Source organism: Microtus pennsylvanicus, chromosome 14, assembly GCF_037038515.1.
Source record: "Microtus pennsylvanicus isolate mMicPen1 chromosome 14, mMicPen1.hap1, whole genome shotgun sequence".
Lineage (NCBI taxonomy): Eukaryota > Metazoa > Chordata > Mammalia > Rodentia > Cricetidae > Microtus > Microtus pennsylvanicus.
The window spans coordinates 33,134,036-33,161,081 of record NC_134592.1 but is presented as its reverse complement, the minus strand read 5'-3'; the positions used below and the strand labels follow the sequence as shown (position 1 = coordinate 33,161,081).

The 27,046-nt window shown below is 46.2% G+C and overlaps 1 protein-coding gene across 7 annotated transcripts in view; it reads left to right on the top strand.

The window, feature by feature from the left end:
* Positions 1-1,915: 1,915 nt before the first annotated feature.
* Positions 1,916-27,046, top strand: part of Rgs6 (regulator of G protein signaling 6) — a 531,193-nt gene continuing 506,062 nt past the window's right edge. For 3 of the 7 annotated variants that reach the window (XM_075947415.1, XM_075947418.1, XM_075947412.1), the window contains exon 1: positions 1,916-2,357. The gene's annotated coding sequence lies outside the window, so the exon portion shown is untranslated. Of the gene's footprint in view, positions 2,358-2,533; positions 2,702-2,981; positions 3,090-27,046 lie in introns of those variants that run through there. The other 4 variants (XM_075947417.1, XM_075947419.1, XM_075947413.1 and 1 more) reach the window with 4 other exon arrangements.

Below are 27,046 nucleotides of genomic sequence, written 5' to 3'. Positions count from 1 at the left end.
GGCAGTTTCTTTATTAACCAATGAAAGTAACACATAGACAGATGACCCTCCTCCATCAGTTTTAGAGGTTTCAGCTCAAGGTTTCTTGGTTCTGTGCTTCAAGCTGCCATTATGGAAGAAGTTGGAAGGAGCACCGTGTGCCTATGGCACTGGAAAAGAGACAGGAGAAGGAGCCAGGCTCCCCACATGCCCTTTAGTGGCACCCCTCCAAGGATCCAGCTTCCTTCTGCTGGATCCCACTTTTGACTCAGAGTGCTCACCAGCTACCAGTAGAGCACACAGAGGACTCTTGGGTACATCCGAACTCCAAGTTACACCACTGATCCTGTCATACTGCAGAGTGTACTTCCTAAAAAGAGGACCGTCTCAGCATGGCGCGAACACAAACTTTATATAAGGAAACGATGTAGACCTATCCATTCTCCTCAATCTGTAGACTATTGAAATCACATTGTCATTTACAGGATCCTACCTAAGAGTTAGGAGCTCTGGCCTCTGGCATCTTTCCCTCTGGAGCCTCCTTTAACAATCTGCCATTTAAAAAGAATTTCTCTCGATTTACATTCATCTTATGTTCTTCATTTTTTACATATTTTTGCATACTAGTATTGACAAATATGCGTATTGCCAAGGAAACTTTAAATGTCTAACTCTAGACCCACGAAGACAAAGAGTCCAGATCATTCATCCTTAATGACATCCAGTAATTTCAACTTTTTTTTTTCCTGTGACATAATATATTGGCGCCAGATGAAGAAGGACGCTTAAAAGAAATCCCACACCAACTCAGAATTGAGTATAATAGAGGGTTATTTATTTAGGGGTAGACTCACAGATCACAATCCTCTGCTGGAACGGGAAATAGCAACCAAATCCCACAGCAGGAAAAGAGGCTGGACACGCACTTTACATTGGCATATATAAGAGGCCACGCCCAAGTGGGCAGGTAACTTAAAGGCTACTGGCGGTAGGAATTCCTACAGCATATCAAAGTATAAATTACTGATCTATTATAGATGTTGTTAACGTTGCCGTATTTACACATCTACTGGTACCTATTCAGTACCCACCACTGTGTTTCACCTTCACCTACAGCTTCCTAAAATAATTTGAGACAGGCTTTCATGTAGCTCAGGGTGACTTTGAACTCCCTTTAAGATGGCCTTAAACTTCTGATCCTTCTGCCTTCACCTCATGAGTGCTTGGATTGCGGTGGATGCACCTCACTTGGGTTTGACCCTGTGCTGGGTATCAAACTCTATGGCAGACAAGCACTCTACTAAGTGAGCTTCGTATACAGCCACCCCCCCCCAGTCTCCTACGTCATCCAACATCACCTTTAGGACTCCCACATTGAGGTTGTCCTTCCAGGTTACCCCTGCTCATTTGAATGTCAACTTTTCTTGCCCCAGGAGATTTGCACAATTCTCTTTTGTATTGTTTCAAGATAGTATCAAGTGTGGAAATAAATACTGCTACCAGGTTAGCAACAATCTCTGAGGAGCACATTTTAGTTTAGGGGGCGACAGGCCCAAACTCTCGGGGCACAGCACCCCTGGCCAGAATCGCGAGCACCTTGGCGTCCCTAAAGTTTCCGTTCCCGCTCAGCCCAGCAGCGACTAGGGGAGCCTTGGCTTGCTTGAGACAGTCCCTCGGTTTTCTAGGCGGCTGTTGGGTTTCCAGGAATCTACAGATCTCCCCCACTTGCCTCACATAGCCTGATCGACACCTTGGGCGGCGCTGGTACAGGTGAGCCTGGTGGCGGCGCCCTTGGGACGCTCGCACTCAAGGCGACAGGGTCCCGCTCGCAGCGCGTGGCTCAGGCCAGGTGCGGGCGCCCAGGTGCGCGGCGGCGGCGGCGGCGGCGACGGGGCTGCAGCTGCTCTGGGTCCCCGACAGCGGGCGCCGCTGCGGCAGCGACCGAGCTGAGCGCCTGGGCTGCGCGACTCCGGGCAGTTCCTTGGCGATCGGCCCCGCCGGGTGGCCAAGAGCTCCGCCCGGGGGCGCCCCAGGGTCCCTGTTGCTGCGGGTGCCGAGGGGGCGGATCCAGCCCCGGCCGGCGAGGGGCCAGGGAGATACCCCGAGAGCCCCGCGCCCTGGCACCATGCGACCCACCGCACCTCCTCCCGGGCCTGGGGCTGCACAGTCTGCTCGCTGAGCCCCCTGCGGTCGCCACCGGGGAGAGTGACCGAAGAGGAGGAGGCGACACCCGGGAGAGCAGCGCCCGGACGGAATCAGCCCCCTGAGAGCTGGCGGCTCCCTGGTTCTTGAGCCTTATCATGCTCCGGGCGCCAGCCGGGCTTTAGGAGAGAAACTGAGACACCGGTGCGAGTCGGGACAATTCTTTGGTTGTTAAGGTAATTGTGGTTAGACAAAATCGGACAAGAAAAGAACCGGGGAAAAGAAATGGAAACCGCACCGCGCCCCGATCTGTGTTGCTTGCATCCCTCGGGGGGTGGGCACTTGTCCATTTCGGATGCGTGACAGGTGCGGGTGTGTGTCTGCAGTTTGGGACTGTGCGAGGCGAGCTTACGTAAGTGACTCGGCGAGCTGGCGTGCGGACTTGAGTGGGATGGGTGCAGGTCTGCTTAGAAATCGCCTTCCTGTCTTTGGGGTGGGACGCGCTCAGCTCCTGGGCCTGGAGGGCGTGCGGCCCGGTAGCTTTTCTCTTCTTCCCAGGCATCCGGATCCGACAGCGCAGGTGGGGAAGTCTACCTCCAGCAACTTTTCCTGTGTATAAGCTCCTGGTCTGTGGGTTGGAAGGACGAGGCTTGGTGCTGAGGTGAGGTAGGCAGGGGCGGGTGGTAAGGTCTGCGGCTTGGGAATTGTCTTCGCAGACAGTTGGTAGCCTCCCGGAGCCGGTCAGGCTGCTTAAAAAGTGAGATGAGGCAAGTGACCCAGAAAATTTAAATTTGTTCAGAGGAAACTGTGAGTTTTCATTCTTTTTTAATTTGACAAGTGGGAGCGTTTTCTCTCTCGTTGAGACAAGTCGTATTTCTAGTCTGCAAATAAATTGAAGATGCTTTGAATGTCGTTGGTTTGGAATTATTCCCTCAGCATTGGTGCCTGCTTAGGATCTGGACCTGTAGGTAAGTTCTGATCATTACCCGTTAGCACCCCCAAAGTAAAACTTCAAAGTCAACCAGGAGGAAGTCATCCCATTTTTATTTAGATCCTTTTCTCTCCGGGGAAGGATGGGAGAGTAAATAACGGGGCTGGTGTGTTTATCAGAGTGTTACAGAACGGGGTAGCAAGTTCGTGCGTGATGCGTCGAATACCTTTACTGTCAAGGTTAACACAATATAAGCAAGGCTCTTACAGGACAATTTTTACAAGTAGGTATGAGGGTGATTATGTGGAGTTGGATCTGGGCTGCTGGAGAAAGTTTCAGTGAGTCCTGTGTCCTTTACCCTTGCTCTTAACGTACTAACTTGACATTAGATGGGACTACCCCATCAAAGCCGAGGTCCAAGGGAAACGGGTCGGTCCCCACAGAAACCTTTATAAACCAAAGCCTGTGTTGGCCAGGTGAGCCAAGTGGATAAACTGAGACCAGTGTGAAGCTAAATCGTGTAGATTCCGAGGTGATCTTGTGTACTGTAAGCTCGAGTATGGGGAAAACCTCCTCCCACCAACTCCTCCTTTCAGGAAAGCGGCTTCAGACTTCAGAAATGTCAGCCTGGGGAGGTATTTTGGCGGAGGAGATAGCTTTTGGAGTTTCCCTTTCCGTAGTCTCTCTATTGGCTCTTAACTTTATTTCCCATTCTCCTTGTGAAATTTCAGTGAGCATTCACTGAGCTTATTCTGCTGAGAGACTTTCGGTATAAAAAGGGTACATTTTTCTTTGAAGCAATCAATTGGTCACATCAAGTGTGACAGGACAAGGGTGCCTGTGTGGCTGCAATGTCTCTCTAAAGAAGACTTATTTGTTTATGATTTATGAAATCAGATATCCAGCATAAATATTTTTAAGTGAGTAAACATTACTCACGGCGAGGGGGGGGGAGGATGCAATTGGACAATGGAATTTGCCAGTAATTTTCAACATCTTACTATCCCACAGGGATGGGAGTGTAGGTGAATGTAGGATCCTTCTGGTCCCTGTGTCTCTGGTTTTCTTCCATATGTTTTTATTTCCTGAACTCTAAGACTTTACCAGGAACGGCTGCACATTCCAGGGGTTAAAAATGGAGATAAGAGGAAGAAGCTGTTTGCCACATATTTTTTTTTTTCCAAAAGGGATCCTCTCAGAGGACTCAATACTGGGATTATTTTTTTTTTTAGCTTCACAGTTTGTCTTAATTCTCAGTGCTTTGTACCTAGGAATGCATTTAACTTCCTCATTTATTTTCAGGGCAGCTGGAAGAATATATTTAATGAATTCCCCCTCCTTGTAACATATGGTACCATATAAATAATTACTATACATACTGTCCTGCTGTATAGAAAGAAATAGAAATGCAAAATAAACCTTCACGGGGAATGATGTGGATAGAAAATGGCCAAAAATCCAGTTTTACTCTCCCTCTTCATTAGAGAAGTGATGTTTATCTATTGGAAACAATTTGGGGAGAAAAAAAAGCCTCTCTGCAGTGCCCCACAGAGGGTGACACAGCCGTTGACATTTTTAACTACGTTCCTCCAGATGTTAAGTCTTCACGGGGCTCCCCCAGATTTTCAAAGTCTTATGAATAGAACATATGCTTTGTCAAAGGCTTGGGAATAACTGCTAATATCCTAGGCGGTTTCGATAGATCAGGTTTTCATTTTCATTCACAGTCCTCATTTTCAAAGATAGTCGGCTGTCTGTTTCTCTCCCCCTTTGGAAACCAGTGTTTGTGCTCCAAGCTGGGAGGGCCTGGGACTTTCCTACAGATTTAGGAAGTAAAGCAGCAGAAATGAGGTTGGCCATTCAGGTGGTAGACCTGAGTTGTGGCTGCAGTTTGTCTGTCCGCTCTTCTGGAAGGGCAGGGGACACCTTCAGGTTTAGCTCAGGGAGCTTATGGCCTGTGTACTGCCTTGACATTTGATGAGGGTGATCTTTGTTTGAAGAGGGATTATTCAAACAGACAGCTGGGCTCGGGCCCCCTCATCCCAGTGCTTCTGATTTATTCCACCTGGAGTTAGTCTGAGAATCTACCAGTGTCTGCCTCTTCTGACCACATGAGACCAGAGAAGATAACCCTTTCTGTGCCAAAGTCTCCCACTGTCCCCAGCCATCAAGTTCCCGGTACCTGCCTGCCATGCCATTTCTGTCGGTGTTCAGGGAACACTGGCTGAACCAATACCAGTCTTTTCCATGGGAGGAAAACTTTCTAGTCAAGATAGAGAATAAACACCCAGAATTTAGGACCATGGAGCTTGTAGTAAGAGTAATTATTAGTCTTGTAACCCAGTTCTTCAATCAGCAGGGATTGGAAGATTGATTGCGCATACGCAATTAAACCCAACAGCAACCTTAACAGTTTGAGTTAAATAACTAGGACTACAGGCCTGAGACATTGTAAACCTTGAACCAAATGCCTCTCAGCTACGTCCTAGAGTTCCATAAGAGGCGACTCATTTTCTGCCACTTGGTTGGCCCTCTGTAGTTGTAGGTTCCTCATTCAACCAACTGCTGATCAAAATTATTCAGAAAAAAAAACACGCATTGGTTGTGAACATGTACAGCCCAACTTATGATGATCAGTTTTAATTGTCGACTTGACACAACCTAGAATTACCTGGAGAGAGAGCCTCAGTGACAGATTAGTTAGATCAGGTTGGTCTAAGACAGTGGTTCTCAACCTTCCTAATGCTATGACCCTTTGATACAGTTCCTCATGTCATGGTACCCCGCCCCCCCAATAAAATTATTTTTGCTGCTATTTTATAACTGTAATTTTGCTACTGTTATGAATCATAATGTACATATCTGATATTTCCAATAATCTTAGGTGACCTCCTGTGAAAAGACCATTTAATCCCCCCCCCAATGGGTCATGACCCACAGTTTAAGAACCACTGGTCTTTGAGCATGGCTGTGGAAGATAGTTTTAGTTGCCTTCATTGATGGAGAGGATCCAGACTGGAAGTGAGTAGCCCCATTCCCTGGTTTGGGGTGCTATCTTTATCAGAGTAGGGGAAACCGGTTGAGTATTAAGCGTGCATGCATTTGTTCTCTTGACTCTGGATGTGCTGGGACCAACTTTCTCAAGCTCCTGCTCCATGACTTCCCCAGTGATGAGCCTGAAACTGTGAACTAAAACAGAGCCCCTTTTCCTAAAAGTATTTTTTTTGGGGGTCCGGGTATTTTATCATAGCAACAGAAATGAAGCTAGGTCATTCCCTAACTGATACAGTTTAGCCACTCTCTGCTAAATACTAATATCTGCGTTGTGTTCATTATTGTAACTAACCTAGGGACACCTTGGTGAACGCAAAGGAGTGCGTGAAGATTAGACTTCAGGGACCTGAGCATCCAGGATTGTATCTGGGGGGAGTCCTGGAATTCATTCCCCCTGGATCCTGAAGGAAGACTTTTCCTGAAAAGGAACAGGAAGTTCACTAGTCATGACATAAGCCGTGAAAGCAATGAATAAAGCAGCGCCTCAGAAGTCAGAGCCATGCTCATCAGAGACACACATGCCATCTGCGAGATGGGTGTCCACTTTGTGGTGGGCTAAACTAAGGCTTAGAGAACTAACAAATTCGCTTGAACCCAGAGCTAGTAAGCAGCAGCATCAGAAGCCAGACCCAGGCCTTCCTGGTCCTGAAGGGAGGTGTTCCTTCATGCTCCTTACACTGAGCCCTTCTGGTTGCCCGTGATAGGCAGGTGATCCAGTCAGTGAGGGGTTCCAGGTGGCTGCCGTGGGTCATTTAGACCTTTTGCTCATCCGTCTCTAGTTCTGTACTGAACAGAAAGCCCCTTCCTTCTATCTGGATGTTAGACACATAGGGAACACTTATTATCTATTGGAAACTTTGAGCGTATTTTCTGACTGGACTGTGGAGAGGCTTGCCACACGAACAGGATGACTAGAGTTCCAAACCCTAGCGCTCACACAAAGCCTGGTACAGTGACCTATGCCTGTGATCCCAGCACTGGAGGGGCAGAGACAGAGCGGGGGTGGGGGCGGGAGGCAGAAGTCCTAGCCTGTCTACATAATTTGATGAGCTCCAAGTTCAGAGAGACTCTGTCTCAAAAATAAGTTGGAGGGCTGGCAAGATGACTCAGTGGGGAAAGGAGCATCTTGCCTGCCTTGATGCCCTGGGTTCGATTCCTGGGCATACAAGGTGACAAGTGAGGACTGAGTCCACAGAATCGTTCTCTGTTCTCCTTATGTGCTCTGTGACATGCGTGCTTCCCCCATATACATACATGACAAATAAAACTGTAACTAAAAATAAAAAATAAGATAGAGATAGAAGGATCCACCTAACATCAACGCCAGAGGAAAGTGCCTGGTACCAACTTCTGGCCTCCACATGGGCATGTGTGTGCGCACACCCACCTGTACACACGCATGCTCACACCCCCCCCCACACATGTGCACCACACACGTACACACACACACACACACACACATGTCTAAAAAACGTAAATACCTGATTGGGCAAATGAGTCGGTCTTTTAACTCTGGTTATTAAAATCAGTTGCTATGGAGATGTCTTGGCTCTTCTGGGTAGTCTGGTACATCTGCCTTTAATTGGAACCATGGAAGAGTTTCTTACTCTCTAGTATCTGTCACCCTGAGAGGTTGTGTGCCTGCTAACGAGGTTCTCAAAACCTGCTGAGATGAGGTCTCCTGCAGGAACGTGAAGTAGCAGTAGTGGAATTCTCTGGAAGTTCCCAAGACACGGGTATTACCTCCACTGTGACTGGGCTGGCCCAGAGCCCAGACAGAAAACCAAACCACTGCTGCTTGCTCCGACGGCAGTGTGAGAGGTATCTCCTAGCCTTTGAACTGTAGCTTTGAAATTTAAGTTTTTCATCTGTAAAAGAAGCACAACAACTCCACCCTCCTGAGTAGGTGAGACCGATGGCACAAGACCGTGGACAGAGCCTCCTGAGAAGTGAGCGGATGGCTCTATCATGCAGGAACACATTCTTGGTTGACTTTTTATCAACTTGACACAGCTAGAATAACTTGGGAAGAAGAACCCCAGTTTAGAAAATGCCTCTACCAGATCGCCTGTAGGCAAGTCTGTAGGGAATTTTCTTAATGATTACTGGGGAGGCAGGGGTAGGTCTAGCTCACTGTGGTCTGTCCCCACCTCTGGGCAGGTGGGCCTAGGTTCTATAGGAAAAAAGGCTGAGCCAGCCATGAAGAGCAAGCCTCTAAGCAGCACCCTTCCATGGTCTCTGCATCAGATCCCGCCTCCAGGGTCCTGCCCTGACTCCCTTTGATGATGGACTGTGATCTGGAGGGGAAACTCTTTCCTCTTCAAGTTGTTTTTGGTTTTGGTGCTTTATTGCAGTCATAGAAATCATAACTAAGACAGATGTTTTATACAAATATTTCTTAGTGCACACACGTGTGTGTGTGTGTATGTGTGTGTGTGTGTGTGTGTGAGTGCGTGTTTTTGGGATTGAATTCAGGGCCTTGTTCCTACTAGGTAAGTACTCTGCCATTGAACTATGCCCCAGACTTCTTCCCACTTTTTATTTTGAAGCAGGGTCTTCTTAAGTTACCGAGTCTGGCCTTGGACAAACTCTGTGGTCCAGGCAAGCCTTGAACTTTTGGATCTTCTTTCTTAGCCTCCTGAGCAGTTGGGATTACAGGCCCAGTGTTTTAACTGTGAGTCTTTGGAGACGTAGATATTCATATTGGAATAATGAGTCTTTTTTTGATTCTTGCCAAGGACTAAACGGTATCAGTCTGGCACTGGAGGGACCGAGTCCCTCTCAAGTCCATCTTCACAGTTCCATTGTTGGGACTGGAGAAGGCATGTGGAAGGCAAATGGTCAGACATCCATGCGGGAGAGGGCTGAGCAGGCCCAACCTCCTTTGTAGCTGCTAAGATGCTTCTACATCTTGAGACTAAAGGCAGAGATGGAGGTGAAAACACTGGTACCTATGCGTCTGCCTTGAGACTGCCTCAGCCACATGGGGTCAAAGGAAGGAGGGATGGGCTGGTGTTGATGCAGTGCCTGGGCAGTGATGGGAAGCATGGGTAGACGACTCTGGCTGTGGATGTGAGTGGAGTGGTTAGAATTTCATCCTTACTGTTTTAACTCGGAGTTTATTTATTTCCTGTGCCTTTGTGTCTTGTTATGTTCCCAGACTGGTCTCGAACTTGTAGGCTCAATTAATTCTTATCTCCCGAGTAACTAGAACTTCAGGCCCACGCCACTGCTCCTGGCTTAGACTCAGATCTTCTCTGACTCCTAAGTCTGTGTTGTATCTCAAGTTGGGGGATAAACAGGGACCCTCCCCTGGAGATGCTCTCATTCATTTTGTAGATGAGGTAGACATGAATAGGGAAGTAACAGAAAGTACTTTAGTGACTTCTTAGGAATGGATGGCATTTTACAGAGAAGGCTTGTTGTCAGCAAGTAGAGGGTATTCACACACACACACACACACACACACACACACACACACACACACCACAGACAACACACAGACACACCACACACACAGACATACACACACACCACACACACACAGACACACCACACACATAGACACACACACGGAACACACCACACACACATAGACGCACACACATACACACCATACACATACATAGACACACACATACACACCACACACACACTTAAACATATACACACCATACACACATATACACACACTCATAGATACACATACACACACACATACACACACCCACACACATACACACACACACACAGAGCTCTTATCTCAAAGGGAATAAGAGACGGTTTATTCTGGAGCCAGGTTTGAGTAACTATGGCCGGGGAAGTTGGAGCTTGCTTACCCCACATTCCAGGTTCGCAGTGAAAGCAGCAGAGAGATAGTCATGGTAAAATGGGGGAATCTTTCTGGTAGGCCTCAAATGCTATTTGATGACAGTCTTGGCTTTTGGGGGTGGGTGGGAACTAGAGGTCTGCTAAATTAGTAATAGATTCCAAGAAGGTTTTAAATCTGTGACTAGCAGGTAAAAACTGCTAGGTCCAGCACAGAGGTGGGCAAAGAATGGCCATTTCAGGGGCTAAAAACTAGCCCAAGATAAGGCAAGTAGGCTCCGAATCTGCAACATTTCAACCTCCCCACACCTTTGCCGCTCTAGTTCATCAGTCGGACTTGGAGACATGGTGTCTTTCCAGGAATTCTCATTCACAAGGTGGAAGACAAGACGTGCATACGACACAATTAGTTCAGAGAGAGAATATTCAGACAGATGGCAAGGAGATAGTCTTTAGAAACTAGGAAGAAACGTCAAAACTGAGAGAAACAGCAGCATGGTTTTTTCAGGTGGGAGATGGTGGTAATGGTTGGTCCTGATGTTGTTTGTATTTACTTTTAGAGGAAAATCTGCTGTAATTGGCTAGAGTTATGGCTCAATAGTAGAGCATATGCCTACCATGTCTAAAGTCAGTGTTTGGTCCCCAGCACAAAAACCTAAACCCAAACTAACATAAACCCTTTCTAATAAAACCCCTCTAGTTCATGGTGGGTGGAACGGCACTCTGGGGCTCTTTACTGTCCCCGCCCCACCCCCAGCACCATTTGCCTCCTGGCCCCATCTCAGAGACGTTTATATGTTGTGGGTCTCCTTCCACAAGGATATTCATACGAGGAGAGCAGGGACTCCTTTCTTCCCTGGAAGAGCTTCAGCATCTGCTGCAGCTTCTGGTTCATAGTAATTAAGAACGATAGGTAAAACAGACAAAGGAAGAAGCATTAAGAAACAGGTTGCCGCTGAAGCCTGGAACAGGACTAAGTAGGTCAGGGAAGTGGGGAGCCAGTGGGTGTCCTTTCACCTAGGACTTCAACTGTGATTTTCTTTAAACATGCTTGCTTTGTAATCAGCATACACTAGGCTTTCCCCTCCCAGAAAGACATGCATTTAAATCTAGTTTTCTTAAAATACGGCCCTCCGACACCTTTTAAAATAGAGACAAGGTACTCAGCAATGCTTCTTCTCCCCTTCCCATCATGCCTTTATCTTGGAGATTTCTTTTTCTTAGAGCAAACTGCCTCCTGCTTCAGCCTCCTGAGATCACCCTGTGCCGCTGTCACACCAGGTTGTACTCTTCCTTCTGCTTCCTTCCTGAAACCCAAGCAGCCACCCAGGTGTGACAGCGATGGGCCACTGATGCTGGCCTCCTGGGCTGGAAGAGTTGGAGACAGGGGAGGTCTGCTCTAAAGGTTAGGGGGTGTGATGTGCAGAAAGCCCCGCTCTTGTATGCTTAATCATGAATCCAGTCGGAAGGATTAGTGTTTGCTTACAATCCAGAGCAATACTTGTTTGAGATGGTAGTGTTCTGAGTGTTTGTAACCTCTCTAGAAAACAAACAAACACAGTTCAGTGGCTTGTCCTTAACCGGCTAGGGAAATGCTAATGCAATGCATTCAGATCCCAAGCCAAGCAGGAAGCACCCTTGTTTTCCTACCCTTATATCCTAATGCAAAGGCCGATTTAGCAGCCAGTCAGAAGAGAGAGGATGCTTTCCCAGAAACGGCCACATCAGTTATCGTAGGTTTTTCTGTTTTGGGAGAGGACACTTGCATTGTCAGTGTGGCAGGAAACTTAGGGCTTGGCTTCTGGGTTTGGGGCAGGAGACAACACAGACAATATTAACCAATGTGGGTTCTTTGCAAGGGCAGGACAGGGCTGTGAAGACTGTTGTAGCCAGGTGGAGCATACCGGCATCTCCTGAAACAGCCCGTGACCAGCAGACATTAGTCACTGGGCTGGGGTGGGAGTTCCCTACCCCCTGTTACTGTGGCGTGCAGGTCTACCGTTCCTTTGGCTCCTTGTCCTCCTTTCCTCCCGCCCCTATCATTCAGGGAGTCAGTCACACAGCCAATGAATGGCCCCTTTCTAGATGCTTAGTAATGCTTACATTTCATAGAAAGATGAGTAGACGACAATCAAGGAATCCTAGGAAGATGGAGTGGAGAGAGGGTCCACCCACTGGGAGTTTTCACTGAAGAGGCCGACTGGAGCTTGGGACTGAGGGGTCTAGGATGGGGCCAGGCTACAGGCCACAGGCATCTCAATATGAACGGAAGGACGGAGTGACAAAGAGCAAGGTGTGTATGAGAATACAGCATTCTCCTCCCCCATATAGGTTCTTAAATACATCTGGCATTAATGAACTTCATAGTTCAGAGGACTCGGGGCTGGGAAAATCTGACTTGTAGGTAAAGCAACAATTAACAAACTTTTGTTATGAAAATGAAAGATGACAAGTGACATCTTGCCTTCCTCGGCTTCACTGGGCAGTGGAGGTGGGAACACCGCAGACCCTGTTCACTGCCGTTGGGCTGCTTTTTGGGATCTGCATCTCATTCAGCACAATGCTTGCAAGAGACTTTGCCTTATGACAGTCAGCCCAGAACTCTCAGCCTCCATCTAAAAGCACCAGACTTAGAGGGGGTTGACCACTGTAGGTCTACCTGTGGCTCCAGGGAGGCATAGTTAAACGTTTACATGGCTTTATTTAACTTACTTGATAAGGCTGACAAGGAAATCCCCAGATACCTTTCTCCAATACATAGAGTATTTAGCACCACACTAAAGCATATGGTGTCAATTTCAAGTCCCCATTCCCCCCACCCCCTTGGCTTCTTTTATCTTTCAAAAGTTTCTCTGTGAAACCCACTCCTCTTGCCTACCATCTGTGATGTAGCCCCCCTCCTCATCTCAATTTAAGATATTTGTTTCTAAGTACCGTTTGCAAAAAATTTTCCAATATTCCTTAAGAGAAATGACCAGTAGACTAGCAGATATGTATTTGAAGATAGGCCAGTTCTAGTTGAACATGTTTTCTTGGGAATTCTTGGCTGGGAGTCTCCTGTGGTTGGGATTGGCTCTGTTGTTGAATACATGAAGATGAATTGTGGTTGACAAGGTCAGAATCACAGGTCGCTTTTCAGAGGGACTTGAATGCCACCAATATATGAATAATGGCAGTGATGGTGATGATTCAAGGCTCTCTTGGATGCAGATACCATCTCCTCATCCCAACCCAAAATACCCCAACTGAACTCAGGTAAAAACCAAGCATTCCAAGAAAAACATTAAATACTTCTGAATTATTTGAGGAGTCAGGCATGGTTGGATTCAGGGACATAAGATATGTTAGCAGCTCTCTTGCCTGAAGACGGTCACTAATATTCTTGTTCAGTCCCGAGAACAGTCACCACTAGAGAAATATCTTTATCTTAGTCCCAGGGAAGGGCTTTGGTCCCTGTTGTCTAGTTTGGCACACCCTGGCTACAGCAGGCCATACCCCCATCCTTTTCAAGGGAAAAAGTAGAGAAGGCAACCAAAGGCAAGTTGGAGGGCTTTGGGTAGTGTTAACTAGGCAGAAAATTATTACAAACGTGCCAGGTGGTGGTGGCACATGGCTTTAATCAGGAGGCAGAGGCAGGCAGATCTATGAATTCAGCCTGGTCTACAGAGTGAGTTCCAGGACAGCCAGTGCTACATAGAGAATCCCTGCCTTGAAAAACATCAAAACAAAAGAATCCATGAGGGGATTTCAGCTACTGTAAGGGTTCTGAGAATTTTCATAAGAGTTGAAAAACTTCCCAACTCTTAGAAGATATAGCAAAGCACTCATTTAACGGTCAGTCTCAATTCCAATTCCATTTTCTGTTCTCTCATCTAGTGATGGTGAGAAAATGCAGATTGAGTGCTGGACACAGTGCTGAACCCAGCCTCTGGCTTCTTGGCCACCCTACAAGTGCAACCTGGTCACCACCACCAAGGTATGGTGTGGGGCAGCTCTGTTATTTCTTGCTGTCTTCCTTTCTGACCTGGTAGTGCTGCCCAACATGGGTGCTGGGAACTGCATTTGGGTTCTCTGGAAGAACAAGTGCCCTTAACTTATGAGCCATTCCTCCAGCCCTATGTGTTGCATTTAAATTCTTAGTTTGAAGGTATGAAGACACTGGTTTACCTTTTTTTTCCTGATTGACAAACTTTGAAAAATTGTATTTTATAGTGTGTGTGCGCGCACATGTGTGTGCATGTGTGTAAGCGTGTGTGTGCATGTGTGAGTGCATGTGCATATGTGTGAGTGTGTGCTGCCCTCGCAGATCATAATGCATGTGTGGAGGCCAACTTCAGGGAGTCAGTTCTTGTCTTCCTCCTTATGTATTCTGAGATTCGAACTCAGGTTATCAGGCTGGATAGAGAGTGCCATGACTTGCTTAGCCTTTTAACACCCCATGTGGATGACCTTGAACTTCTGATCCTTCTGCCTCTACCTCCAAAGTGCTGAATTTACAGGCTTGTGCTGTCACACCTGGTTTGTATCTGCTCTTAGAAAAATAAAGAAAACAATGACATCCCAAGGACTAAAGATATTTAAAAAAGAAAGAAAGAACAACAACAAAAGAATGCTTTTCTCCCTGGGTCCCCTGGGAAGGTGCCATCTTCTTTACCTCTTAGTCTGTTTCTTCTGAATAAAGACTGGCAAGGCATCTCTGTCCCTCCCATCTCTTCTGCAGCCATCACGCCCTCTTTCATGGGAAGTGAGAGAAAAATAAAATGTTACTTCTGCAGTCCCTTCAGACAGCAGTGTGAGAGGGTCTCGCTCTCATCGCACCCTTACACACTGCAAGAGGAGTAACAGTGGCAGCGTCAGGATCTCAGGTCTCTCATTATCTCGGTCACTAGCCAGGAGAGGTTAGAGTCCAACCTCTGTGGACCTCAGGGCCATTTTATGATAAAGAAAATCCTTGCTCTTGTTTTTCCAAAAGGGACATGACGTGATACACAGGGCTGAAGACTAAATATGCAGAGCTCTGTGGACTGTACACTGCCACAGTTTTTCAGTCTGTCCTCGTACAAAAGCAGCCACAAATCACAAGTAAGCAAGTGAGTATTTATTTATAATTTTTATATAGAGTTCTAAATTTTGATTTCATATAATCTTCATGGGCCATAAAATAAAATAACCTTCTTTCAAGCCATTTTTAAGAGATAAAGCCACAAGCCGGGCAGTAGTGGCACATGTATTTAATCTCAGCACTCGACTCAGGAGGCAGAGATAGGTGGATCTCTGTGAGTTTAAGGCCAGCCTGGTCTATAAGAGCTAGTTCCAGGACAGGCTGTAAAGCTACAGAGAAACCCTGTCTCGAAAAACAAAAGAAAACAAAATAAATAAATAAATAAATAAAGAAAGAAAGAAAGAAAGAAAGAAAGCCACCCTTTGCTTGCAGAACATAGGAAATCAAGCAGCAGGTTGAGGACCCATTAGCTCTTATTTTATTGACCTTTGTTTTGGGGTCAAGGGCTGGGCATTAATGTGCCAGTCTTTAAACTTTTCTGCCTGATGGGTAGTTCCCAAAATAAAGGGTCTATTTCTTGTAGATGAATTAAGATAAGAAAATGAAATTCTTTCTTCTGTTGTTTTTTTTGTCTTTTTTGAGACAGGGTCTCTCGCTGTTGCCCAGGCTGGTTTTGAACTCACAGTCCCCTGTCTTAGGCTCCCCAGTGCTGGGGCCACAGGCACACACCTCACCAGTTTAGCTAAAGGTGTTGCCTTGCCATCGTCCCTTCTCTAGTGCTCTCCGTTGGCAGGTCAGAGTTTCTGGCTCACTTTTCCTCTGCCTGAATGACTTATCTCCCCATCTCTGGCTTGGCAGCCCCTCCGATGACTCATTTCTTGTTTTTGCTTACCTGAAAATGTTCTTATTTTTCTTCATTTTTGAGAAAGGGAGTTTTGCTGGATGTAGAATTCTTTAGTGAGATTTTCGCCCCCATCATCTGTCAAACATCAAGAACTCTACCTGACGGCCTAAGCACAGAATGGTTTTCTTTTTGAGAGAATTTATCCTGATTGGTGTGTTTAGCCCTCCTGGACTGGGGGTTGGTTGTTTGCTGTTAGCTTGGAGAAGTTCTGTCAGAAGGTCTTGTGTGCCTGTTCCTTTCTTCTACATCTCTGACTGAGTCTGCCCACGATGATGATATTCCACAGGTCTGAAGTGTTCTACAGTAAACATTTTTTCCTTGTATGTTTTTAGTCCGGGGATTTTCAAGCTCACCAAATCTTTCTTCTGTGGCCGTTTTACTTGTGCAGAGGCTGTGGGAGGCATGCATCCTTGTTAAGATGGTTGAGACTTTCCGTCTTTCCTTTGCAAAGGAGGAAGTCTCTTTATTTTTTCTTTTCCCTTTTATTTTGCTTTCCTCCTATGAGTTTCAGCTCCTCTGCTTTCATTTTTATTTGCTTTTTCTAAGATCATAGTTATTGGGGCTGGAGTGATGGCTTAGCAGTTAAAAGAACTTGCTGCTCTTCCTGAAGACCCAACTTCGTTCCTAGCACACACATCAGGTGACTAATAACTTCCTGTAACACTGACTCCAGGAAACCAATGTTCTTCTGGCCTCAGCAGGCACTCACAAGTGTGCTCAAACACACATACGAGAGAGAGAGAGAGAGAGAGAGAGAGAGAGAGAGAGAGAGAGAGAGAGAGACAGAGACAGAGACAGACAAAGACAGACAGAAACAGAGTTAAATGTTTAAAATCAGTTATTTAAAATTTCCTGTTAGATGGTGATTTATTTTCCACATTTGTGTCTAGAGAGTCTGACTCTGATGGCTACTGTCTCTTCAGAGTGTGTTCTTCCCTGCCTTTGTGTGTGTGTGCATGGGACATGTTCATATATGTGCATGTTCATATAGGTGCATGTTCATATATGTGCATGTTCATATATATGCATGTTCATATGTGTGCATGTTCATATATGTGCATGGGACATGTTCATATACGTGCATATGCATGCAAGCAGAGGCCAGAGATCAATGTCAAGTGTCTTTCTTTATTGTTCTCTACCTTGTTTTGAGACATGGTCCCTTACTGAACCCAGAGCTCATCAACTGACTGGACTGGTTGACCAGTAAGCCCTGACAATCTTCCTGTCTTTACCTCCCCAGCTGTGAGGATCCAGGTGCATACCTCTCGAGCTGGGGATTAAGCCCAGGTCTACATGACTGTACAGCTAGCACTTGACCCACTAAGCCATCTCCCCAACCCCCTCTGCCTTTTCCTAAGCTTTGTAACTCTCTTACTGAAAGCCACACCTGATGCACTCGGTAATAGGAACTGAGGAAGCCGAGTCTTTGAGATGAGGTCTGGTGAGAGTGGGGTTCCCAGTAGTTATTATTGTCAGAGGCTCTGAATTTGTCTTTGTGTTTGTGGTGGTTTGGATGAAAATGGCCCCATAGACTCATAGGGAGCAGCACAATTTGGAGGTGCAGCCTTGTTGGAGTAGGTGTGCCCTTGTTGTAGGAAGTGTATCATTGAGGGTGGGCTTTGAGGTTGCAAATGCTCAAACCAGGCCCCGTATCTCACTCGCTTCCTGCTGCTTGCTGATGCCGATGTAGAGCTCTTGGCTTCATCTCCAGCATCCTGTCTGTCTGCATTCTGCCATGCTTCTCACCATGATGATACTGGACTAAACCTCTGGACCTGTAAGCCAGCCCCAGTTAACTGCTTTCCTTTATAAGAGTTGCCATGGTCATGGTGTCTCTTCACAGTCATAGAAACTCCAACCTTGGTACCAGGGACTGGGGTATTGTTGTAATAGGCCTGACCGTGTTTCTGTTTGGAGGAATATAGCACACTTTGGGAGTTGAGACTAGAAAAGCAATTGGACATTTTAAATGGGGTTTAATGGGCCATCCTAGTAGGAACGTGGAAGGGAGTGAGTGGTGTTGAGGGTGAACTGTGGGGGCCTCAGAGATTTCAGAGAAGAGCATTAGTATGTGGCCTAGAGATTGTTCTTGTGATACATGATGAAGAATGTGGCTGTATTTTGTCCTTGTCCAAAATATCTGCCTGAGGCTAAATTGAAGGGTTTTAGATTAATTGCATTGGTTGAAGAGATTTTAAAACAACCTATCATTGACCGTGTCCTAGGTTATGCGTGATCAGTATTATGCAGATCTATAATGAAAAGGAGCAAGCTGAGTAAGGAAGAATACAAAATGTATAGTTTGAGGAGGAAAAGGGCACCAGGAAGTATAAACAGATTAAAGAAAAGCCTGATGCTAAGTGGAATAAGGGAGTGGAGACATCAGAGCAGGATCTCATCCAGCTAAGCCTCCAACTTGTGAAAAGGAATTAAAAGTTTAGGTTCTGGCTTGGTGGTGCACACCTTTAACCCTAGCACTCAGGAGAGAAGACTGGTGGATCTCTGAGTTCAAGGCCAGCCTCGTCTACTGAGTGAGTTACGGAACAGCCAGACTTGAGCAGTGAAGAAAACCATCAAAAACTGAAAGCTGATAAAAATGTATTTAAACAAGAAAACATGTTCCAGCCCCAACAAGCAGCTGAACCTGGCAGTTTTGGCCACGTGATTCTGACTTTAGAGTCCAGGATTCAAGAACAGGGTTATGAACTTGCCCTCCATGACTCAGAAAGTTGCTGAGGCCAGGTATGTCAGGGGCATCCTGCAGGGAGGCCTAGAGAGGCCATTATGTGGGGTTGTAAAAGTGAAACCTGGATTGCCTTGGAAACCCCAAAATGTTGAAGATGCCAGAGCCATGGGATACCTCCTGAGGCAGGTTGCTAATAGGAAGTGGAACCAGCCCAATAGAAAAAAGTATGTTGCAGTTAAAGGTGAAAGGAGTTGGAGAGCTGAAGAACACATTGGCATCAGACAGAGTTTGGAGTTTGCCCAGCTGATTTTTGGTCTTGCTTTGGTCCAGTATTTCCTCACTATGCTCCCTTTCTTCCCCTTTGGAATGGTAATGTATATATTCTGTGCTATTGTATGTTTGAAGTATGTGATCTGTTTCTTATTTTGATTTTAGGGATGATTACATTTAAGAGATTGCATGAATCTCAGAAAAGACTTTGAACTTTGGACTTGTAAACAGAGTTGAGACTGTGATAGACTATGGGAATATTTTGAAGTTGTACTGAATGCAGTTTTGCATTATGATATTGCTACAAACCAGGGAGCAGGATGTGGCGGTTTGAGCGAAAATGGCCACAAAAGGCCCATAGGGAGTGGTGCTATTAGGAGGTGTGGCCTTGTTGTAAAAAGTGTGTCATTAGGGGTGGGCTTTGAGATTTCAAATGCTCAAGCCAGGCCCAGTATCTCACTCACTTCCTCTTGATTGCCACTCCAGATGTAGAACTCTTGACTTCTTCTTCAGCACCACATCTGCCTGCATACCACCATGCTTCTCACCGTGACGATAATGAACTAAACCTCTGGACCTATAAACCAGCCCCAAATCAATGCTTTCCTCTATAAAAGCTGCTGTGGTCATCATGTCTCTTTACAGTAACAGAAACCCTGACTAAGACAATGTTTGTCTCTTCTTTAGGCTTCCCAAGGTCTCTGTCTAGGGAATCTGGTCTTAGAGGCCTCTTAGCTGTAAGATTATTTTATATCCCAGCACCTTTGGTATGCATGAGGGAATGTCATAAACATGCTTAAGACTTTCCCCTTGGTAAATGCAGTGGCACACTCCTCTGTAACCCGAGGAAAGATGGAGAACACGTAGCTCATGTGAGGGTGTCTGAAGACAGAGATTTGCCCTGTGCTGGCTTCTGTTACTCTCATGGGTTGCAAAATGAGCCATCAGCTGAGAGGATGTGTCTAGCGGGATGAGAAGCACATGAGAAAGCCAACAGGATAGGGTAAGACCAAACCTGACAGGGGGCAAGTCAGAGTTGGTGGGCAGTGTTGACTACTCACCTCAAGTACGTATTTTTGAATTTGTTTGTTTGTTTGTTTTGAGACAGGGTTTCTCCGAGTAACCCTAGCCGTCCTCGAGCTAGCTTTGTAGACCAGGCTGGCCTTGAACTCAGAGTTCTGCCTGCCTCTGCCTCCCAAGTGCTGGGATTAAAGGCGTGTGCCACCACCACCAACACTCGGCGTGGTTTTAAATTTTAAATGCAGCTAGCCAGGCTGGCTATGGGACTCCTCCACCCTAAAGCATTCCTTCGCTCTGACGTCAAGTAACAGTCTCTTGTATGGTTGAGTTTATCAGCAAATGGAGCGTTGCCAGGACCACGATTGAGGAAGAGTTGTGTGAGGGAGATGGAGGGTATTTGTAAAGTATTTGCCATTGAGAGAAGAAAACACAGGTGATGTGAGGATAGCTTCAGATGCCAAAGATGTTGTGTTTGAAGACTGAAGCGATCACAGAGCGGGTGAGTTAGAGAGAGAGAGATGATGGGAGAGTGGGGGATGTTTGTATTGGGATTTGAGATGGGATCACCCTGGTAATGACAAGGTTCAGCATATGGCCCTGTAAGATGGTGGCAGAAGAGGAGGTGGTTTTAGATGAGGAAATAAAATAGCAAGGGAAACAAACTTTTTGCCATTAGATCTTTGATTCTGATGTCGAAGTTACAGAGATCTTGTAAGTGGGGGCTGGAGGAGCAACTTTCTGGCAACAGAAAGCTGGGGTCTTCGGTTGGTGAAGGCCCTTACGTAGGAGGAAAGAAGGGAGACAGGAGTGTGGGTGGGGCTGGCTCAGCAGAGTGTCCTGGGGTTACAAGAAGGGAGGGATCATTTGAGGCAACCAAGGGAATATCTCCCTCACTCCCTGGGATTGAGATGCATGCACAGAGGATCCCTGGGCTGTGGGGAGAGGATGTCCCCAGGGAAGGCATAGTTCCATTAGGGTCACAAGGGTCAAAACTTGGGAGGAAGGAGAAGGACATCAGGGGTCTATCACCCTCCTGCTCATGAGAAGAGGTTTGAAGGGGAAGAACCTGTGGAGATGGCAAGTGTGGGGTGGGAATCGGAAACAGCACTAAGAGGAAACCTGGAACTTGGCTTCTGGCAGCATCGACGGGACCTGAGTCCATGGGTCTGATCTGGGTCCTGCTCAGTGGACTTTTTGCTTCTTTACCGTTGTTTCTTTCTTAAGAGCTTTGTCTGCCATAGCGAATGCAAAAACAAAGACCAAATCATTTTTTTTCCAGCCACTTTGGCAGACTAATTTGTTGAGACTGTTGGGCAGCTGTGCAACTCAGAGAAGCTCGAACTCATTTGTATGTCTTGAGGTGGAACTGGTAATAGAAATGCCAACTTCCCCGATAAACTTGGATGTAGAATGAAAGGAGCATGGGTTAGTTGAGTGAACTATCATCATCATCATCATCACCACCACCATCATCATCATCATCATCATCATCATCATCATCATCATCATCATCATTGTCGTGATAAACATAAAGCTATGTCTACCAGCTTATAGACCGTGCATTCTTTGTAAGTTATTTCACTGGAGATCAAGAAAGATATGTTGGAAAGACACTGGATGTTGGATTCAATTCTGGGATGGGATTTCCAGTCCTTCGTTACTTTGGTCTCCCTATGTTATGTTCTCAAGTCTTTCTCACCCTCAGAGTGAGAATGATGCCCTTTGCGTATTTCAGAGGCTCGCTGAACTGCCAATGGGATTCCAATGGACAGACAAGCCCAGGGAACTTCATGACAGGGACGAGTTTCTGCCTCAATACAGGGGCATATAAAAGAGCCTCATCTTAGCATGTCTGCATGACCTGGGATGAGGAGAGGGAGCAGGTGAGTGGGATCTAGGTCAGTGCTTTCCTAACCCGACTGTGAGTCCAAAATCTCCCTCGGGGCATTGTAGTAAGTCTCCAGGGACTGCCTTCAGCCACTGGACCAGAATTCCTGGAGCATGGGAACCAAGAACATGTTTGTCTACAGCAGTGGTTCTCAGCTGTCCTAATGCTGCACCCCTTTAGTACAGTTCTTCATGTTGCGCTGACCCAACCATAAAATTATTTTCATTTCTACTTCATGACCGTCATTTTTCTACTGTTATGAATCAAAATGTAAATATCTGTGTTTTTGGGTGGTCTTAGGTGACCCCTGTGAGAGGGTCCTTTGATCCCAGAGGGGTCCCGACCCACAGGTTGAGAATCACTGGTTTAGCTCATCTGGTGGGCTTTTCTGAGGCAGCTAGTGTATGGTTCAAGTGCTCAGGCCTACTTTTGTGAACTGTTATACTCTAACCGAAGTTCTAGAATGACCAGACAATAATATCCCAGTAAAGCACCAGACGCCTGGCATAGTTCCTGGTACTGGTCTTCAGGAGTTGGGTGCTATCTCTTGGCTTCAAGCTTTTGGATGTAATTCTCCAAAGAGACGCCCCATCATTGGGGCTTACAAACCTTGAGTGTAGAAGAAATGCCAAATCGGCAGACCGTGGTAACAGAAAGTTGTTTGTTCTCAGAACTGCTGTTTTCTCAGCCTTTCCTCTGGAGGTTCCTGCCCACTCAGTCACATTAGCGCTGGGTAAACAGGCTTCTACTATGGAGCTAGCGTGCGACTTGTCATCTTCCCCCCAGAGGCTCTTAACATTGATCATTTTTTTTTAAAGCCATTGGTTTCAGAGGGTAGAGTCGATTGATGTAACATGGAGGAGAGGGAATACTGTCAACAGGGTCTTTTGTTCAGTGGCATAAACACTCGGCCTCTTTCCCAGCCAGGATTGGATTTCCTTTCTAGCTGACACTTCTCTGAGTTGGGGGCTTAGGGACTGGGTACCAAGAGCGGCGGGCCTGATGTTCCAGGCTTTGTGCGACATTGTCTCGTGACTGGGGGTGTGCCCCCCTTAGTGCTGTACCCCCGTCACCTAAGGAAGTGGTTATTTTTCTGAAGTTGGTTCTGGATGCACTTCAAATATTGGGGAGCTGGCCTGGTAGGGTTTTCCTCTATTCCAATATAGGAGATCTGGGGATTTTACTTGGGTAAACTCTTCTGGCTTCAAATATGACAAAAGTCTCATGTATGTGTGAGTATGTATATGTACACATGCATGTTGAAGCCAGAGGATAATGTCAGGTGTCTGTTCTCAGACACCATCCACCTTGTCTTTTTGAGGCAGTCTTGTAGTAATAAGGAGCGGCGAGGCTGCGTCCCCAACACCCCAGCCGCCTGCTCGGCTAGCTTATGCCCCAAAATAATTACACGGACACTGTATTCTTTTAAACACTGCTTTGGCCCATTTCTACCTAGCCTCTTCTAGGCTAACTCTCGCACCTGGACTAGCCCATTTCTTATCATCTGTATAGCACCGGTCTTACCGGGAAGATTCTAGCCTAAGTCCATCCTGGGTCGGAGCTTCATAGCGTGCATCTTCCCTGGAGCGGGGAGCATGGCGTCTCTCTGAGGTGTCTGCTCCGGAGAGGAGAGCTGTCGAGTCTGAGCTCACTTCCTCTTCCTTCCAGCGTTCTGTTCTGTTTACTCCACCTACCTATGTCCTAACCAATAGGATGGGCCAAGGCAGTTCCTTTATTAGCCAATGTCCTTCCTCCATCACAGTCTCTCCTGTGCCAGTCAGCCCCAGGGACATATGTGTGACTACTGACCCAGCACTATGGCTACAGGCATAGGTCACCAGGCTTGGCTTTTTCACAAGGGCTGTGGGTTTTAAAATCAGGTCCTCCTGCTTGCAAAGCAAGCAGTTTATCAACTGAGGATCTCCCCAGTTCGCAACAGTTTGTACAATCTGTGTCAGGTCCCTTATCTGGCTTCTCTCTGTTCTCCTTCAGAAGTACCCTTGTGGGGTTCATTCCCTCTTCTTAGTAAAGATCTGGTTGTCTGGAGTGATGCTCAAATGCCGAAGTCCAGAGCTCAGAGGCCAGTGCTGAGATGGGACTCCAGGGTGTCTTCGCTTTACTAGTCCTTTTGCCTTCCCATTTGGCTCATTCGCGTGTGTGTGTGTGTGTGTGTGTGTGTGTGTGTGTGTGTATGCTGAGTTAGAGAACACCCTGCCCAGCACTATCATGAAATGGAGAAAAACAGGCTTACTCATAAGTACTTGTGATGACCGACACGGAACATTCTGGAAAAGTCTTTGAAGGACAGTGAAGAGATCATAAGTTCTAAGGTTCTATGGCCCAGTGGGAAGGAACTGTGAAGATGCTGGTTTTTACCACTGAGGTCTGGAGTCGATGGCCTGAGCTAGTTCACTAGTTGCCACACCTGGGGAATTCAGGCTTTCCAGTTCAGAAGGCTTTCCGCTCTGCTGTGTGGACGGTGGTTTGTGATGGACAAAGAAGAACAGACAGAGGGGGGGGAAGGAACTTGCCCTGGGTCGCACAGCTGTTAGAACCTGCGTTCTGTGTGACGGCAGAGGATGTCTTGTAGTCTCTGTGGAGACTGGAATGCATTGTCTGATCTGAGCACACGGTCACTTTTTCTCTTGTTCACCGTGAGGTATGATGGGAAAATATTACTGGGATGCTTGCGTCCTGCAGAAATTAAGTCATGTTTTCAGAAAATGTTTATGTTCTTTAAATATCATAATAAAGGCCTCTGGATTTTTTGGGCTGTTTCTCTTTCATATATACACATATGCACATAAGATGAAGAAAAATCTATTTTTTTCTACAAAATTGTAACATCGTATGAAGTGAGAGAATGATTCCATTGAAAAAAGGTTTTAGGAGCTGATTTTCACCCTCTGGAACCCGCATAAGGAGATCTGGGCAAGGTAACATGTGTGGGCATGGTAACATACGTGGGCATGGTAACATGCATGTGATTCCAGCTCTGGGAAGGCAGAGACAGGAGGATCCCTGGGGCTTGCTAGCCAGCCAGCCCTGCCTACTCAGTGAGTTCTAGGCCAGTGAAGACTCCATCTCAGAAAAAACTGGAGTGATGAACCAGGTGGTCCTTTGATCTCTACATGCGTGTATGCCCACACATATGTGCACCTATGTACATACAAACCACACAGACACCCAACAGTTCCATTCATTTCATTTCCATTGTCTCCCCTGAAAAGAAAAACAACATTGCAAGCATTGGGATGAATGAAGGTCTCGTCCCCGTTCCCTCCGCATTGCTGTCAGTGAGTCCATTGATAAAGTCCTTGCCCACACAGCTCTTTCTGACTTTTGACATATGAACGAGCAGGGAGCTGTATTACTCTTTTAGAATTGATTCATTCTAGACCTAGAAAAATCAGACATCTTGTCTGAGTTTCAGAACTAGTTGAGAGAGTAACCCAAAATAGAAGCTTTTCTCGTGAGTACTAGGTTCACTAAATTTTTACCCTCTGTTTGGCCTTTACTCAGCGGCTTCCAGCTCCTGGAACATCAGCCTGTCTGAGCTCACAGAGACATTTCTGTGGTGGTGGTGGTGGTGGTGTGTGTGTGTTGGGGGAGTCTGGACAAAGACCTTAGTTTCTAGGTCATTGCCAGCTTTCCTATTCTGACACCACTTTCTAGGTGGAAGAGAATGGGCTCATTAAAGTGTGTTCGTTTTTAAAAGAAAGCAATGCAAACCCTACAGGGCTCCACACTATGGATAAATGAGGTCACATGGGGTGTCCCAGGATCTTTTTCTCAGGCCCTGTCATGTTCTATATTAAGGTAGAGGAGCAGGCAAGCAAGCAAGCGAGTGTTCCAAAATGAAGCAGTGTGTTCACTGTACAAGTCACTGATGAGAATAAAAACCTGGGTTTCCCCTGCAGCACGCTATTCATAGCCATCCCGCCACAACCGCGAGTGATGGAATAGGGCGAGCCTCTGCAGTCTTTCATGCGGTCTGGCTTGAGAGCACACCCAAGTCAAACAATGTGGAGTAAGCCTCCGCTCTGCATCAGGTAGTTTAGGCAATAACATTCTTAGCATAAATTACTGATTCTTGTCTCTTCTTCATCTTCCACCCTAACTGTTTTTATAGAATGACCTTTGGTGCCAGTGTAGTTTATGGTAGGATCATTCCCCAGTTTTTCTCTTGAACCGAATGGCCTTTTAAGTATGGTATTTATCCAAGTTTCTTCGACGAAAAGCCCATGAAATTTGTGCAGATAGCCCTGGCAGGCTCTTAGATTAGGGATAACATTTAGAAAGGGCTTCTCTGGCTTTGTGCCGTATCCTCCCACTACAGCTCACCTGTGAGAGCTCCGTGGGTTCACCCTCCGAGGTGGGCGGGATGTGTGGAAAGGTCCTGTGGTTATGAGAAGGGAACCCAGTCAGCTATCCGGGTGCTCAGGCTCACGCAGCAAGTGCAGTGTCGCGCTGAGAACCGAGCTCATCTTGTTACTCCCAAGTCTGATGCACACAGCACTGTCTTATTGCAGTTTTCACAGGTGTTCGAAAAGGTTGAGTTAAAAACATTCACTTTTTCTTAATCCAGGTGAAATTCATATAATGTAAAAGTACTCCTCTTCAAATGAGAGATGTGGTAGCATTTAGTCATTCATTGTAATCCACAATCCAAAGGAAACCTCATGTTTGCTAAACGATCATGACATTCCCGTTTCGCCCTAATGCTAGCAGCCACCAGAATTTACTTATTCTGGATACTTTAGATAAATGGAGTCATGCAAAAACATGATTTTTTTTCCTGACCAGCTGCTTTCGGATAGCAAATTTTTTATGCTTCAGCTACATTGTAGCATATATCAGAACTTATTCCTTTTTATGAATGAATAATGTTTCATTCATGCATTCTACTTGTTGGTTAGTGTCACTAAGACTGCTGTGAATATTTTAGTAGTAGTATTTGAATATTTGTTTTCAGTCTTGGGGTACATGCATAGAAGTGGAATTGCTAGGTCACATGTTAATCCTGTATTTGGCCTCTGACGATTACTGAACTATTCTGCTGTGGCTGTACCATGTGATGTTCCCACCAGCCACCATTTTATTGTCAACACTTTCTTCTTTGGTTTTGTTTTTCTTTTGTTTGCTTATTCTTTTTGAAACAGAGATTCTCTGTGCAGCCTTGGCTGTCCTGAAACTCACTCTTTAGACCCAGCTGGCCTCGAACTCAGAGATCTGCCTACGTCTGTCTCCTGAGTGCTGGGATTAAAGGTATGCACCACCAACACCTGGATAACACTTGATGAATTTTTATTTTTATTTATTACTATAATTGGAGTGAC